The sequence below is a fragment of the Vulpes lagopus genome, chromosome 13, assembly GCF_018345385.1.
Source record: "Vulpes lagopus strain Blue_001 chromosome 13, ASM1834538v1, whole genome shotgun sequence".
Taxonomy (NCBI): Eukaryota; Metazoa; Chordata; class Mammalia; order Carnivora; family Canidae; genus Vulpes; species Vulpes lagopus.
Window position 1 is genome coordinate 19,863,630 of NC_054836.1, and position 15,075 is coordinate 19,878,704.

General features: G+C 33.3%; 1 non-coding gene across 1 annotated transcript; it reads left to right on the forward strand.

Moving 5' to 3' along the window:
• The first annotated feature begins 6,796 nt into the window (after positions 1 to 6,796).
• LOC121475196 lies at positions 6,797 to 6,901 on the forward strand. Its single transcript, XR_005983660.1, has one exon. It is a non-coding gene; the product is annotated as a U6 spliceosomal RNA (small nuclear RNA).
• Positions 6,902 to 15,075: the final 8,174 nt, after the last annotated feature.

Sequence of the window (15,075 nt, forward strand, 5' to 3'; positions counted from 1 at the left end):
AGAAAAAAGTACATAGGTGCCTCAAAATATTAAAAATAGGCTTAACAGATGATCCAGCATTCCCACTTTGGAGCACATATCCAGAAGAATTGAAAGAGGATCTTGCAGAATTTGTCCACCCATGTTCATAGTAGCATTATTCACAATAGCCAAGAGGGGGTGTATACATAACAATGGAATATGGTTTGGCTGTAAAAAGGATGGAAGTCATGTCACATGGTACAACATGGATGAAACTTGAAGACATTATGCTGAGTGAAACTAGCCAGTCACAGAAAGACAAACACTGTCTGCTTCCATTTATATGAAATATCTAAAGTAGTCAAATTCATAAAACAGTAAAATAGTGGTTGCCAAGGGGTGGGGCCGGGAAAAATGGGGAGTTGTTGTGTAATGAGTATAGAATCTATTTTGCAACATAAAAAAGTTCAGAAGATGCATTGCACAATGATATACTTAACCCTATGCACTGTACACTTAAAAAAGATTAGGATGATAAATTTTATGTTTTTCACTGCAATTAAAAATGGAAGAAATATATAAATCTTTCCGGATATCTTTATAGCTTTATAAGAATGCAGCTATAGGCGTGTAATTTAGGTCCCCAAAGGATTCTTTTCTCTCTAACATGTCTTTATGTCTTAAATGCCATCCTTAGAGCATCATTCCTTTAGGTTACGAGCATATTCCTGATTGTGAGCAAATATCTAACATAATGACATGTAATCAACTATTTACATTTTGAGAACATTTATCCAGATTGTTGAGTAAGCTTTGATATGGTAAAGGGGAAAAAAGAGCAAGATGGCTTAGCGTTCTTGGTGACAGAGTTGGAGCCTGATGAAGTCTGATTGTTTGCCAAAAAGTTCACCTAACTCCACCTCAGACCTGCAAAAACTCTTTCCTCCCTGTTTCCTGTTGCCCTGGGGGAAGTTGCTGTTACCATAAAAAAAGGAATTTTCTATATGTAACCTATGCATTCCTTTCTAGGGACCAGCAGAAGAAACACTGAGAGAATCACTTTCCCAGCCCTCCACCTCCAGGCCACGAGCATGCTGTGGTAAGCAGTATTTTTCCTGTTTTTGAAGTTAAATCCCTAATGGATTGATTCTTCTAATTTCCCCATCTTCTTTCACTTTGACTGAGGAACATTATATTATGATTCCTACAAAGTGAGCAGAAGTGCTGATCTATTTCAAGGTCCATTCAAACGCAGACCACCCACCTCTTAGCCTTGTGCTCTGGATCTTACTTCTGGAAAAAAATTCCATTCTTAATTTTGTGATTCTTACGCATATACCATATAAAAAAAATCGTTACTATGGAAACTGGGGGAGTAAGTAACTTGGTAACTTTAATAGAAGTGTTCATTTGCTATTGCTTAAGCTGGAATAACAACTGTGCATTTACCAGGGAAATAGAAAAGTTTCTATCATAAAGTTGGCTACTTTTCTTTGCCAGGTGCTCCATAACTCTTCAAGACTATTCCCACTACAGGAGCAGTATTTTCTGTATTAATGATTTAGGGAAGTGTTTGTTATTGACATAGCAGTATGATGTTTAGTGAAAAAAATTAAATAATTAAGACAATTTTTATTATCTTATATGTCTACATTTTTCCCTTCTCTTCTGTCTGAAGCATTTAAAGGGCATCGTTGAGGGTTTTGTGGGTTTGGGTTTCCTTTATTTTTTTTTATTCTTTTGGGAGGGTTTCCTTTATTTTTAATTAAACATTGAAGTGATTCATTATATAAAATTTGGAGAGCAGGGGCACCTGGGTGGCTCAGTTGCTTAAGTGTCTGCCTTCAGCTCAAGTCATGATCCCGGGTCCTGGGATCGAGCCCCACATCAGGCTCCCTGCTCAGTCAAGGAGTCTGCTTCTCCCTCTCTCTCTGCAGCTCCCCCTGCTTGTGCTCTCTCTGTCAAATAAATAAACAAAACCTTGTAAATAAAAAATATATATAAATAAATAAAATTCAGAGAGCAGAGTAAAATGTAAAGAAAATGAAAATAAGCCATCAACTCTTCATCCTGGCCAATTTTAGTTAATAATATGATGCATGTTCTTCCAGTATTTTCTCTTAAGCGTTTTTTTTTTAAAACATAGCTGTGATTATTGAAGGCTTTCATTGCAATTATAAAAGGAATTGCAGATTCATTGTTTCAGTGGCTGGGGTGCATATATAAAACTGTTTTGTTCCGTGTTCCTTTACCTTCATTTTTTAGCGATAGGATTTATCCAAGCTGTCTGTCATTCAGCATTTCCCAATAGTATGTCTTACTTTTGTTTTAGAATATTTATCTTCCCTAGTTGACATGTAGGGTTGATGCAATTTTGAAAATTCTTACCTTTTTCAAACTAACTTATTTCATTGATAAATAGTTGCTGCAGAGAAGATACCAAGCCACAGTGCCACAGTGTCAGAGTTTGGATTTATCTGGAACATACTCACTGTAGACTGGTGAGTGCCATGGGATGTATGATGTCAAGAGAGCATACGTGATGATAGAATGAGACTTCCACAGAAGCAGTGGGGCAGTAGTTCTTCTTTCCTGCTCTCGTGATAATGCTCTTACCTGCATCTTATGGGGTTGGCTCTGAAAGTGATAGGACTAAGGGTGTGCGAATGGAAATTACAGCAAACTGGGAAATGCTGTCATCAGGGAAAGGCTTGTGAACTTATTTAAGCTTCCATCCAAACATACTCTTTATAAGAAGACTGGCACAATTAAGAGCCTTTTACTCAGGATACTCGTAGAGAGCATTTACTGAGTGCTTACCAGATGTCAGGTACATGACATTTACCATCTCATGAAATCCTCTCAACAGTCCTATAAGTTAAATCTTGTTATTCTTCTCATTTTAGCATGAAGAAACAGAGTTATAGAGAAAGTGAATAACTTGCCCAAAGTCAGTAGCTAGTCATTAATGAAGTCAGAAAGTGAACTTTGGCAATCTAACTCGAGAGCCCATTTTCTCAACAATGTTTTACCATGTTCTTTCTGATAGATTCAGATCAATAAACCTTCTCAAGACTCCATGGGCCTTGTTATCACTTCCCTGAAAAAGTAACAGCAATTACCAGATGCCAGAAATAGCACTTGTCGGTATTTATTTTTAAGTCTCTGAGAAAAAAAAACATAAACTTGAAAATTTAAAAATTAAACCCCTTACCTTTTGTCTTTTGAAATGGGCCAAAAGGATTACTGGATGTCTTCAATGGAAAATTAAATAGTTGCCTAAGCATACCATTACTTGTATCTGATTCTATAGGTTCTCTGTACTTCTCATTGTCTTTGAGCTTTTTTACAATTCTTATAAGATATAGATGACTAATAGCTACGCAAATGGCTGCTGTCCAAAATCATGCATATGGGTTTCATCTGGGGTAAATGCAACTGATTTCTCTTTGCCTCCCATGGAATAAGCCAGTTTTGCAACTATTTGCAAATTAATTTTAACATGCTTAATCTTTATATATGTGTGATTCTTTAAAGTTCATTTGAATCAAATTGTAACATCGATGACTTCCTCATTAATTAATAAATGAAATAAAATCTTTCTAAAATAAAATAAAATCTAATTTACTCTTGTATGAGAATCATGATTATATGCTCTTTGAGGGATCCCTGGGTGGCGCAGCGGTTTGGCGCCTGTCTTTGGCCCAGGGCGCGATCCTGGAGACCCGGGATCGGGTCCCACGTCGGGCTCCCGGTGCATGGAGCCTGCTTCTCCCTCTGCCTGTGTCTCTGCCTCTCTCTCTCTCTGTGTGACTATCATAAATAAATAAATAAAAAAAAATTTAAAAAAAAAAAAATCTCAAACTCCCATTTCATATTTCTTCCAATCAGTCTCCATATACTATACATTCTACCTCAATTATATTTTAAACCTGTCGTTTCTATTTCTTTTGCTGATCAGGACCCTTATCATCTCATCAGTGCACTCTAGCAGCAGTCTAACTGATACATAAATGTTTGCTGAATAAATGCATGAACACCCAGATTTGGGATCAAGATTATAATAGTTGTTGTCATTGATGGGAACAGTTGCACTGAAAATAGCAGGAGATACTAGCACTACAAAAAGGCTGATTTCAAAAATGCTTCTGAAATATGGTTTCACTGATAATTCTTTTTCTGATAAGATATTTTAGTATAATATGCACAATAATATAATTGTTCTTGCACTCAAAATTCAGCTGGCTTTGTAGTGGTTTGATGCCTAATTATATTTCTTTTTCCTTCTCTTCCATTTCATTAGGCATGGCTAGGTAACACCAAGTTGTTGTTTATCATCTAGAGCTTATACTATTGGGATATTAGAATCAACAGTAATCAATTCAGTTGTTTCTTATATCTTAGGCTCAATAACAGGTTAGGTTTGCCTGGTGGTAGTAGGGGATGGAGAAGGGGACATCATCAATATGCAAAATGTTCTTTGCTATTCAGAGCCTGAAACAGGTGATGGGGATTAAGGTGTGCACTTGTGATGAGTAGTGGATATTGTAAGGAAGTGTGGGATCACTATATTGTACACCTGAAACTAATATTACACTGCACACTAACAAACTGGAATTTAAACACAAATTTTTAAAAAAAATGCCTTAAATTCCTCTTCCTCCAAAGAATACTTCTCAAAAATGTCTTTTGTCCAAAAGTTGTTTTGTTGTTGTTCTTATTTTTTAAGTATTTCCTCTGGTAGGTACCAACTTTAGTGTCCACTCTTGTATATTCTTGTGGCACCATAAGCTGCATAAACTGTAGGCCAGAAATCCCACACATAATCTGAATATACAAATTTAAGAGGAAAAAAATGCCTTATGTAAATCCTTAAAATTCAGGATGACACCTCAGACTACTGTATGGAATCTAGAAGTCACATGCAGGGACAAGTAATAAAGAGATGTCCACAAATAAATTCTGAAGGTGAAGGTATACCCAACAATTACCTAAGGTGATATTGAAAGTATTCTCAAACTACTCTGTTTACTGAGGTTTCTTTGCACACAAAATGATTAGAGATAATAATCTTTGAAAGGTTCAGAAGCCTTCCTAGTACTTGCATAAGTGTCATAAAGAATAGGAGGGTTTAGCATTTTTGAAAGCCTCAGGAGAATTAAATTTGCCATTAGCAAAATATTTGAATTTGCAAGAGCCAGACTAGAGAAAAGGAAAGAGGATTTATCCTCTCCCTATTTAAGTTGAAACTACAAAGGCTATATATGTTTCCATTTTTAACTGTTAAATTGTTACTATGTAAGCATTGTTTAAAATGTCCATTTTTTAAAAAATAAATTAAATAAATAAAATGTCCATTTTATCTAGCCACCTTATAAAATGGATAAAATGGCAAAGTATTCTCCCAAAACAGTTTTAAAATTTAGTAAAAACCAAATAAAAAAATTCAGTAAAAATTTTAAATTGAGCAGCTTCAATATTTTTAAATGGTGCTTTAACACAGATGATTCTTATGAATGCCTAAACACAATTAGAATTTATGTATATATCTATTAAAATCTTTTCCCTTTTTATCAAGTTATTACAAAATATGTTTTAACTAACATAGACCTATTATTAGTTTTCATTAAGAAACTTATCTATAAACTAGTACATAATTACACAGCCCAACATTTTCTAATCTTTTACTTATGAACTCTCCACATTTTAAAAATTTGTTTTGCCTGTTTTTGTATGATATACAATAAAGTGAACTTAAGTGAAAACATTTTATATTAGCATATCAGCAAAGAATAAAATTTTAATGTTAAAATATTTTAAATTTTAATATCTAATAATTTTTAAAATATATACAGATAACTTTAGGCTCCTTATTCAGTAAGAAAACAGAAGTGCTTAATTTTCTTTCAATTATACAAAACAAAGCCTACTTTGTCAAGAATAATATTTAAAATGAAATATGTTTATTTTGGAACTGAATATATGTTCTTTAACATATATTACATATGTTAAATTATTTATTAGTGTGTAACTACATATTATATATCAAAAAGAGCAAAAACACCTCTCATGAGCTTGCAATTTTAGCATATTCTTTAAGAACTGAACTGGTTTGTTTAAAAATTATTTTTTCCATTGATGAGGCAAAATGGTGTCTTCAGGTTATTTCTGAAGATCTTTCCACAAATAAAGTAATTTCTTTGGGGTATAGTAATTATGTCACAATATATGGATTACAAGTTGTTTTCTCATTTCTCATTACATGGATTACAAATTAAGTTTTTGAAGTCTTTCTCTTGAAGAACTATTTAAGAATATATATAGCTCCTGGATCTGGTGAAGAATAGCTTTTGAATTATAACCATCAAAGAATCAGAACTGCCTGCTTCTTGGTATAACTAAATGATAAGATTATTACAGTAATGAACAATATCAAAATTGAAGACAGTAAACTTTTCCATTACACTATAATATATAATTCTTTCATAAGGATTTTATCAAAAATTTTTTCACAGATAAGACTATATCATGGACAATGAAAGCATTAACAAATCTAGTGAGCCTGTCAATTTGTTTCATATAATACACAATCTCAGAAAATTTTATGTGAATAACATTTTATCTGTATAAAATTATCCTATCATTTGACAATTTTCCCCATGAATTTCTTATAATAGTGACAAGCTAATTCAGAAATATAGATTATATCAGGGCAGCCTAAAATCTTTCTGGCATCTCTCTTTTTATAAAGTAAATGTATAAATCATTGTGATTTTCCAGGGGCTCTCCAAGAAATTCCAAAGATAATTTTAATTTTAGTTTAAAAAGACATCTAGTGGTTGTTTTGGCAGCACATGTACCAAATTTGGAATGATAAGAGAAGAAAGCATGGCTTCTGCACAAGTAAGGTATACAAGTTTGTAAAGTGTTCCATATTTTTTCAGCAAATATTCACATACAAAGAATGAAGTTGGAGTCTAACATTATACCATATACAAGAGATTAGGTTAAAGTGAACCAAAACTCTTAAAAGAAAACATATGGAAAAAGCTTCATGGCACTGGGTTTGGCACAATGGTTTCTTGGATATGATAACAAAAGTGTGGACAACAAAATAAAAACTAAATTGGACTATTCAAAATTTAAAACTTTTGTGCATCAAAACACACTGTCAGCAGAGTGAAAAGGAAACCCATGAAATGGGAGGAAATATTTGTAGATCATATATCTAATTAGGGCTTAATACATGGAAATACATAAAGAACTCCTATTCAACAGAGAAAATACCCAGATTTAAAAATGGGCAAAGGAATTGAATTGACAGTTCTCTAAAGAAAATATACAAATGTCCAAAAAGCACAAGACACTAATCACTAATCATTGGAGAAAAAGGCAAATTAAAACTACAATGAGATATCATTTCACAACTATTAGTATAGTTGTTTTCAAAAAACAGAAAGTAACAAGTTGGCAAGGATGTGGAGAAAGTGGAACACTTGATGTTCCTAGAGCAAATATAAAATGATGCATCCACTATGAAGACTGGTATGGTGATTCCTAAATAAATAAATAAACATAGAAATACCATATGATCCAGCAATTCCACTTCTCAGTATACACCCTAAAGACTTCAAAGCATGGTCTTGAAAAGGTATTTGTATACTGATGTTCATAGCAGCATTAGTGAAAGCAATCCACGTGTGTCTATTGAAGGATGAGAAGGATAAACAAAACATGGAATGTATATAAGGTGGAATATTATTTAGTCTTAAAAAGCAAGAAAATTCTGACACATGCTCCACATGGATGAACCTTGAAGACATTGTGAGATAAACCAGTCACAATACGACAATTGCTACATAATTCCACTTACATGAACTATTTAAGGTAGTCAAATTCATTAAGACAGAGAATAGAATTGTGGTTGGTTGCCAGGAGCTGCAGGGGAGGGAGGAATGAGGAGATATTGTTTGATGGGTATGCAGTTTCAGGTGGGGGAGATGAAAAAGTTCCAGAGATGGATGGTGGTGATGGCTGCACAATGTCAAAGTACTTACTGTGCTTAATGCTACAGAACTGCACACTTTAAAATGGTTATGATGGTACATTTTATGTTTTGTATATTTCACCACAATAAAAAAAATTAAAAAGGCATCCTAAAGATTTTATATTCTTGAATTTAGGACCTGATCTCAAGGAAGCAAAATAAAGAATTATAAGAAAAGATTTGGTCATTTGATTGAGACAGGAGCACAATTACCTGCGAGCAATGACAAGTTAAAGCTGTTTACACATAAATCAAAGTGACAACAATATATAATAAAAATAGAAGAAGGTCACAAAATTGTCAGGAACTTTAGCTGTTCTGAAAAAAATATCCTTTTTTTGAAGTTCTCAAGAATATAGTAAGGAGAGTACAAATTATAAGAAATTATTTGAGTGACATACAGAATTTTTGCTAAATTTTCAGATTACACAGAAGGTAAAGAATAATCTTTTATTACTCTTGTTAAAAGCAGACCAAATATTCCAAGGTCAATTTGTATTTTCACAGGAAGAAAATAAAATTCTAGTATTGCATTAATTTAGTAAAAGATATAACATATCTTTATAAATAAACACATGAAAATAAAGTAAATTTTGCCAAACCTTTAACATATTTTGTCTGTTTTCTTTAAGACTCAGATATTACAAAGCATGGCAAATTAAATTCACTTTCTTCAAATCTTACTATAACTTGCTATACACATTCTAGTTATCTATAACTTGCTATACACATTCTAGTTATCCTTCATTATGTTCTATACTATTCTGGAACAAACTGAGCTTTACAACAAATCTGTTTTTCCTCAGAAAACATGCTAGGCTACTTCTTCTGATTGTCAAAGATTGTATTTCTCTTTCATTTTGTATGATTTCATTTTTTCTTAAATTTTTGAGGTTTCTTGTATGACCCATAGTATGGTCTGTTAGATGGTTCCATGTTTAATTTGGATGATCACCATTTATCTTTCTTTATCTTGGGTAATATTTCCTTGTTTTGAGGTCTACGTGATATGATATTAATATGCTACACTAAGTTTTTTTTAATTGTTGTCTACGTAATAGACCTTTTAAATCATTTTACCCATCTATTGCAGGGAGGTAATAAATTGCAAAGGAGCATGAGGAAATTTGAGGGTTAGTTGAAAAATTCAGTATCTTGATTCGCAGTGATATCATGAGAGTTGCATATCTGTTAAAACTCATCAAATTGTATACTTTAATTGAGTGCAGTTTTTGGTACAAAAATTTCATCTCAACAAGGTTGATTAAAGGCAGGATATACTAATAAGAAATATCTAGGAACTCTCTGAGTATTTGGAAATTCTACTTCCAAATAAACCCTGGATCAGAGAAGAAATCACAATAAAAACCTAAAATATTTTGCACTAAATCATAATGAAAAGACTTCATATCAAAATATGCAAGATGTATGGGGCACTTGGGTGGCTCAGTCAGTTAAGTGTCCAACTCTTGATCTCAGCTCAGGTCTTGGTCTCAGAGCTTGAGTTCAACCCTGTGTTGGGCTCCACTCTGGGCACGTAGCCTACTCTAAAAAAAAAGAAAAAACGAAAGTAACAAAATATGTAAGATACAATGAGAGCAATGTGTAGAGGGGAATTTATCATTCTAAATGTTTATATTAGACACACAGAAACATTTGACAATATTGATCTAAGTTTCTACCTCAGAAGCCTTAAAACAAAAATTAAATCCAAAGCAAATCAAACAAAAGAAACAGGAAAGGTGAGAGCAGAAATAAATGAAATTGAAAATGACCAACAATAGAGAAAATTTATAAAGCAAAAAAAATTTAGAAAATGAAAATATTCATACAGTTGATAAATCCCTGGATAGGAGACATGCTGTTTGTCTTCTGGGATATGAGCAAACCTACCAAAGAAAATTGGGTATCTTGATGTTCTAGATAATCTTCTATTTTACTCTGAATATTATTACCATGAGAGCTATGGACATTAGTCTTTGCTAACAGCTTTAGGTAAGATTTTGAAGGATGCAAAGATGTTTACTGTGCAAAGAAGTATAGTATATATAGTATATATAAAGTATATATAGTATAGTATGAAAGTAAGTATATTCTCAGTATCCATGCAAAGACATCAAATTATATTATGTTCATAGTTTATGAAAAATTATCCAAAATTTGGAAATAAAGCCAAGAGAGTACAGATATATTTTCAATGTTCTACTGGATGATTATTTAATTTAAAAAATGAGGATTATTTAATTCCTTAATAAAATTAAACTGGCACTCTTATCTGTGTTTAATTATTCTTTTTTACTATATGATTAGAGCCCTGACACTGTGAAATTCATATTATCTTATCTTATCACGAAGATATCTGCATGATAGAAAACTTGACTTCCAAAACTGTATTGTATTTTTTGTTTCTTACTGTGAATTAACCTGTTTAAATCTAGCCTCGCAATTTTATTCTAACATTACTTTACTCAAGTGCCTATAAATAGATTGTTTCTCAAAATGTTTTTTGAATTAGCTTCAACATTTTAATTGCTAATGTTAGGAGACAATTCTCTGGGTCTCTTACATATCTGTGTAGAGGTAACTAACTGCCTTTGCTGTGAATTATCTTTCCAAGAATGTTTATACAGCAAACAGCCTTGGAAGATACATCTATTTGCTTCTAGACGAAAGCACAATTTTACTTACAGTCTCCGAAGGTAGAGATAGGTCTCCCTCCTGAGCTGGGGGGTCAGGCATGCTTAATGCATATTACCTAAGCTCAGAGTTTCTCTCCTAGAATCCAATCCCACTACATGTGCAGGTACTATCTGTCCTTTTTCATATCATTGTATAGAAATTGTGGTTTGAAGAACTGGCATCAAATATGCTTATGCTCATGCTGCTTGTGAAGCCGTAAATAATAAATTTCTTTTTATTTTTTACCCAGGTGTCTTATGTCTTCTTCTAGCATCCCTGAATCCACTGCAGGTAACTTTTTTGCTTTCAAATAGGGTAAATTATCAAAACTCTCATAGTTCTTGTCAGGTACTTTATAACTTAAAAAATTGGATAAAAGGGGTACATGCTGGCTCAGTGGGTAAACCACATGACTCTTAATCACAGGGTCATGAGTTCGAACTCCATGTTGAGTGTGGAGATTACTTCAAAAAAACAGAATAAAATTTAAAAATGAATAAAATATTTGACTTGTGTTCATTCTATATTCATATGAGAACTGTGTTTCAATTCTTTGAACATTGTACTTTTACATGTTGGTAGGTCATCCACTGAAATACCAAAGTGGACATATCTGCTAGATTCAATAGAATGGCATTGTCCAAGAAATTAACTCAATGAGCTGTTAAGCCCAGGCATGTTTTTTCTTGACTTCAGTTGGGTTTCCCAATCAACTGTGGAAACTTATCTTTGTTGACTACAAATTGTTTTTTCTTCCTTCCTTTCTTTCTTTCTTCTTTCTTTCTTTCTTTCTTTCTTTCTTTCTTTCTTTCTTTCGTTTTTTTCTTTTCTTCCTTTCTTCTTTCTTTCTTTCTTTCTTTTCTTTCTTCTTTCTTTTCTCCCCTTCTTGAGTTTTGTTTTATTTTTGGTGCTTGGTCAAGTCTGTTGGCTGCTTTCTAGAACCAAGAGCAAGGAGGAATGGTGTAGTAGGCTGTCTTGACTGTGCAGTCAGTTGAGCACCTTGTGTGTACATGAATTTAATTTGTGTGTAGCCAATAAATGTTTCCTAGTTGATTGCAACAATGACTGGTAATCTGTATGGTCTTGCCATTTAGCAATCTGCAAGGGAGATCTATTCTTTGTCAGGTAAGAGACAACAGAGAATCTGACTTGTTTTTCTGTTTGACTATTTGTGAACTCATCAACTAAGAAAACATTTTTCTGTTCATTGGAAAGGAGACTAGCCTTTTGATATCTGAACTGTGGAGTTTTCATGTTCTGTGTTTACTTTTACCTGAGATTATAGACCTAAAGCTACAAGCTCTTTCTGTGTTTTTGAGATTGAGGAAAGTCTTTAGCTTTTTTGTGGGTGATTTCAAGTTTTTTCATGTCTAGAGGGTATTAAATTAGATTGTAAAGTCTTACAAAAGAAAAGAGCTCTGTCCTGATTGGTTTATACAAGTTAATAAGTTATAATAATACAATATATCTAATAGTCCCAGAATTTCTAGAAATTAAAGAAATTAAATTTTAATATTTTATATGCCAGTCTTAAAAAAATTCTTTCAAGAGGAACTTGGTTCAGAAGTACTTTTATATAAGAATCCAAATCCACATTATCAAGGTAAAATCTTGGACACATAAGTCTAGATTCATCATTTTGGGTTTCTCCACTTTGGCACTATTGACATTTTGAGCGAGAAAATAACAATTTAAAAGATTAAGCTCTTTCAAAAGATATCTATAAAAAAAAAAGATATCTATCATTACCTTTTCATTTAAACATAGTTTTATTTATTTTTTTAATCCTAAAAAAATGTGTGGAGACAAAGATTACTTACTGGATCCATGGAAGTAATGTAAGAAACCTTAAATATTTAAATGATGAAAATTAAACTCATCTTGTACTAACTAAAATATTTTGCTAAAGATTTTTACATGTTGATAAAATTAGTAAGAAGACAATGTTGATTTTAAACTACAATTACTCTAGTTTGTCCAAAAAACTGTCTATTTAAAAAGAATATGTTTTCCTGATTTTTCAAATATAAATAAATCTCTGTACTAAAGTATCAAAAATTTAAAGACTGGAGTTTTGCCAAAAGTTTCCAGTGTTGAATTTTCCTTTCTAGCTAGGAACCATGTCTATAACTTGAATTCACAGTTGACTTTTTTTCTGAGTTTCACTCTTGGCAAGAGAAAAAATACAAAAGAAGGACAAACAATCTAATATTTCCCCTACCCTCCCCCTTTTGGGAAAGTCTTCACTTTATATCGACTCTACTTATTCCTAGAATTTATACATAATGACAAAGCATGTGCATGAACAGATTTATTTCCAAATTTCCAAAGATAAAAAAAATAAAAGGAAAGGAAGAGGGAAAGAAACAAGAGGAAGCCAGCTTAAAGCAGTTATAAAATTTCATTGTAAAAGACTAATGACCTAAACTCTACACAGAAAGAGAAGAGTTGGATGAAAGAAACCCTATTTTTATGCATTTACACACCAGAGAAAAAGCATTACAGCTTATTGAAACAATAACTAGGGTCTCTAGTGAGTCCATCAAACCATACTATTAAAAATTTTATACTTACTAATAACCAAAATAGGAAATTCAGAGAAGGTAATCTCTTAAGATGAAAGGTGATCTCTCATTTAAACAAACAAGTCAGAGAATCTCCTCCCAAGGTTTTCTTCTTATTTGTTCTAAATTGTCCCTCAAATGACTTATCTGGTCCATGTCAGAAATATCCCAAAGTGACCAGAGCATCTCTAAATTCTCCTTGGTGAAATTATGCCAGTTAGAGAAATATGCACCTAAAGTGAAGTGTGAAGGCAGCACAGGTGTGGCCCAGGGTGTGAAAGAAGGAAGACCCCAAGATTCTTGCATCGCTTGTAAGAATCTGGCTGATGAGCCAGTCTCACAGCTGTGAGACTTCAGGCTCCAAGCAAAAGAAACTAAATTAAGTAATTATCAGAGAAATAAAGGCAAGACTGAAGAAAGGTCTTACTAGGCTTGAATAAGTGGCCCACAGCAAAATGGGTCCAATAAGGATGCTGGTTTCTTGGGGACCTTCTGAACCTGTCAGCCCTCTGGGGTGGATCGAGAGATAGACTATTGAAGCTATGTTCATCTTTTCCCATCCAAACCTTCTCGTATGGACTCACAACAAAAAGTATCAAGGACAAAAAAAAAAAAAAAAAAAAAGAACTAAGACATTGTGTTATTGATAACAAACCAGCTTTCCCTCCAGATATAAGAGTTTTCAAATCTGACCAGATAACCAAAGGATTCCTAAGAGGAATCCTCATTCCCAGGACACAAGCCATTTTAGAGAGGACTACACATAAATCCTTTGGACTAGAGAACCATTGCAGGACCTACCTGACCACTACAGCAGGAGAGAACCCTGAACGTGAAATTCAAGTCTCAAGGGTATATGTCATTTTAGAGCTGAGGGCCATGGGTAATGTCAGGACTCTCCATCAGATCTTCTCATTGTCTCCAGGAATGTGAATATCAATTCCCCAAAAGAACATCAGAAAAGCATGTGGAACAACCAAAGCTAAGTTTATTAGACTTGCTGTAATAAGGGAGAGTACCACCTTCAAAGTCTCAGCAGTGTCTCAGAAGGGAGATTTCAACAAACAGGATATGTAGGGTTTAGGTGGCTGGGTATATGAGATTTAAAGCAAATCTTTCATGGCAGGTAACTGATTGTGACAGTTTTGACACAATAATTTAGTATTGGTGGACACGGCAAGGTGTTTTAATGAGTAAACTGTTGAAGGGTAAGCAAGCTGTTTGCCCAAGCTACCTACTGTTCTAATAGGAGAGTTGTTTATCCAAGTATAAGACAAGTATTTGCCTAGACAAAATTGGTTTGCATAAATTCCCGGAACAAATAGTAAAATTTACTGATTTATAGTCTTATCTCCTTGGACCAGAGTTCTCTGGAACAAACAGTTGTCATAATGGCACAGGAGTCAGAGTTCTCCGAACCTTTCTGTTCTGTGACCTCTGCTATAGCTTGCCCAGGGGTATTCCGCTAGGCATCACTGCCTTAAGATAATTTCCCACATAAAAATCAGTTAATATTTTTCAGAGGAATAATTTTCTTCTGTTTCCTTAGAACATATCCTTTATTTAGAATAGTATTATCTTTCATTGATCTGGTAATATTTCTGTTTCAATTTTCTGGCAAAAGTGATACTGGTTGTTAATACATTAAAGTCAAAAGAAGTTTCACCATGGTTTGGATTGCAGATTTTTTCAGGCTTCCTGAGTACACTGGCCTATCCTTCCTTAACCTGCTCCCATTTGTAACTAGCAAAAATTCACCGAACTTCTAAGGCTAGTAACAATTTCTTCTGACTTTAATATTTTGCAGTTATTTATATAAAAATT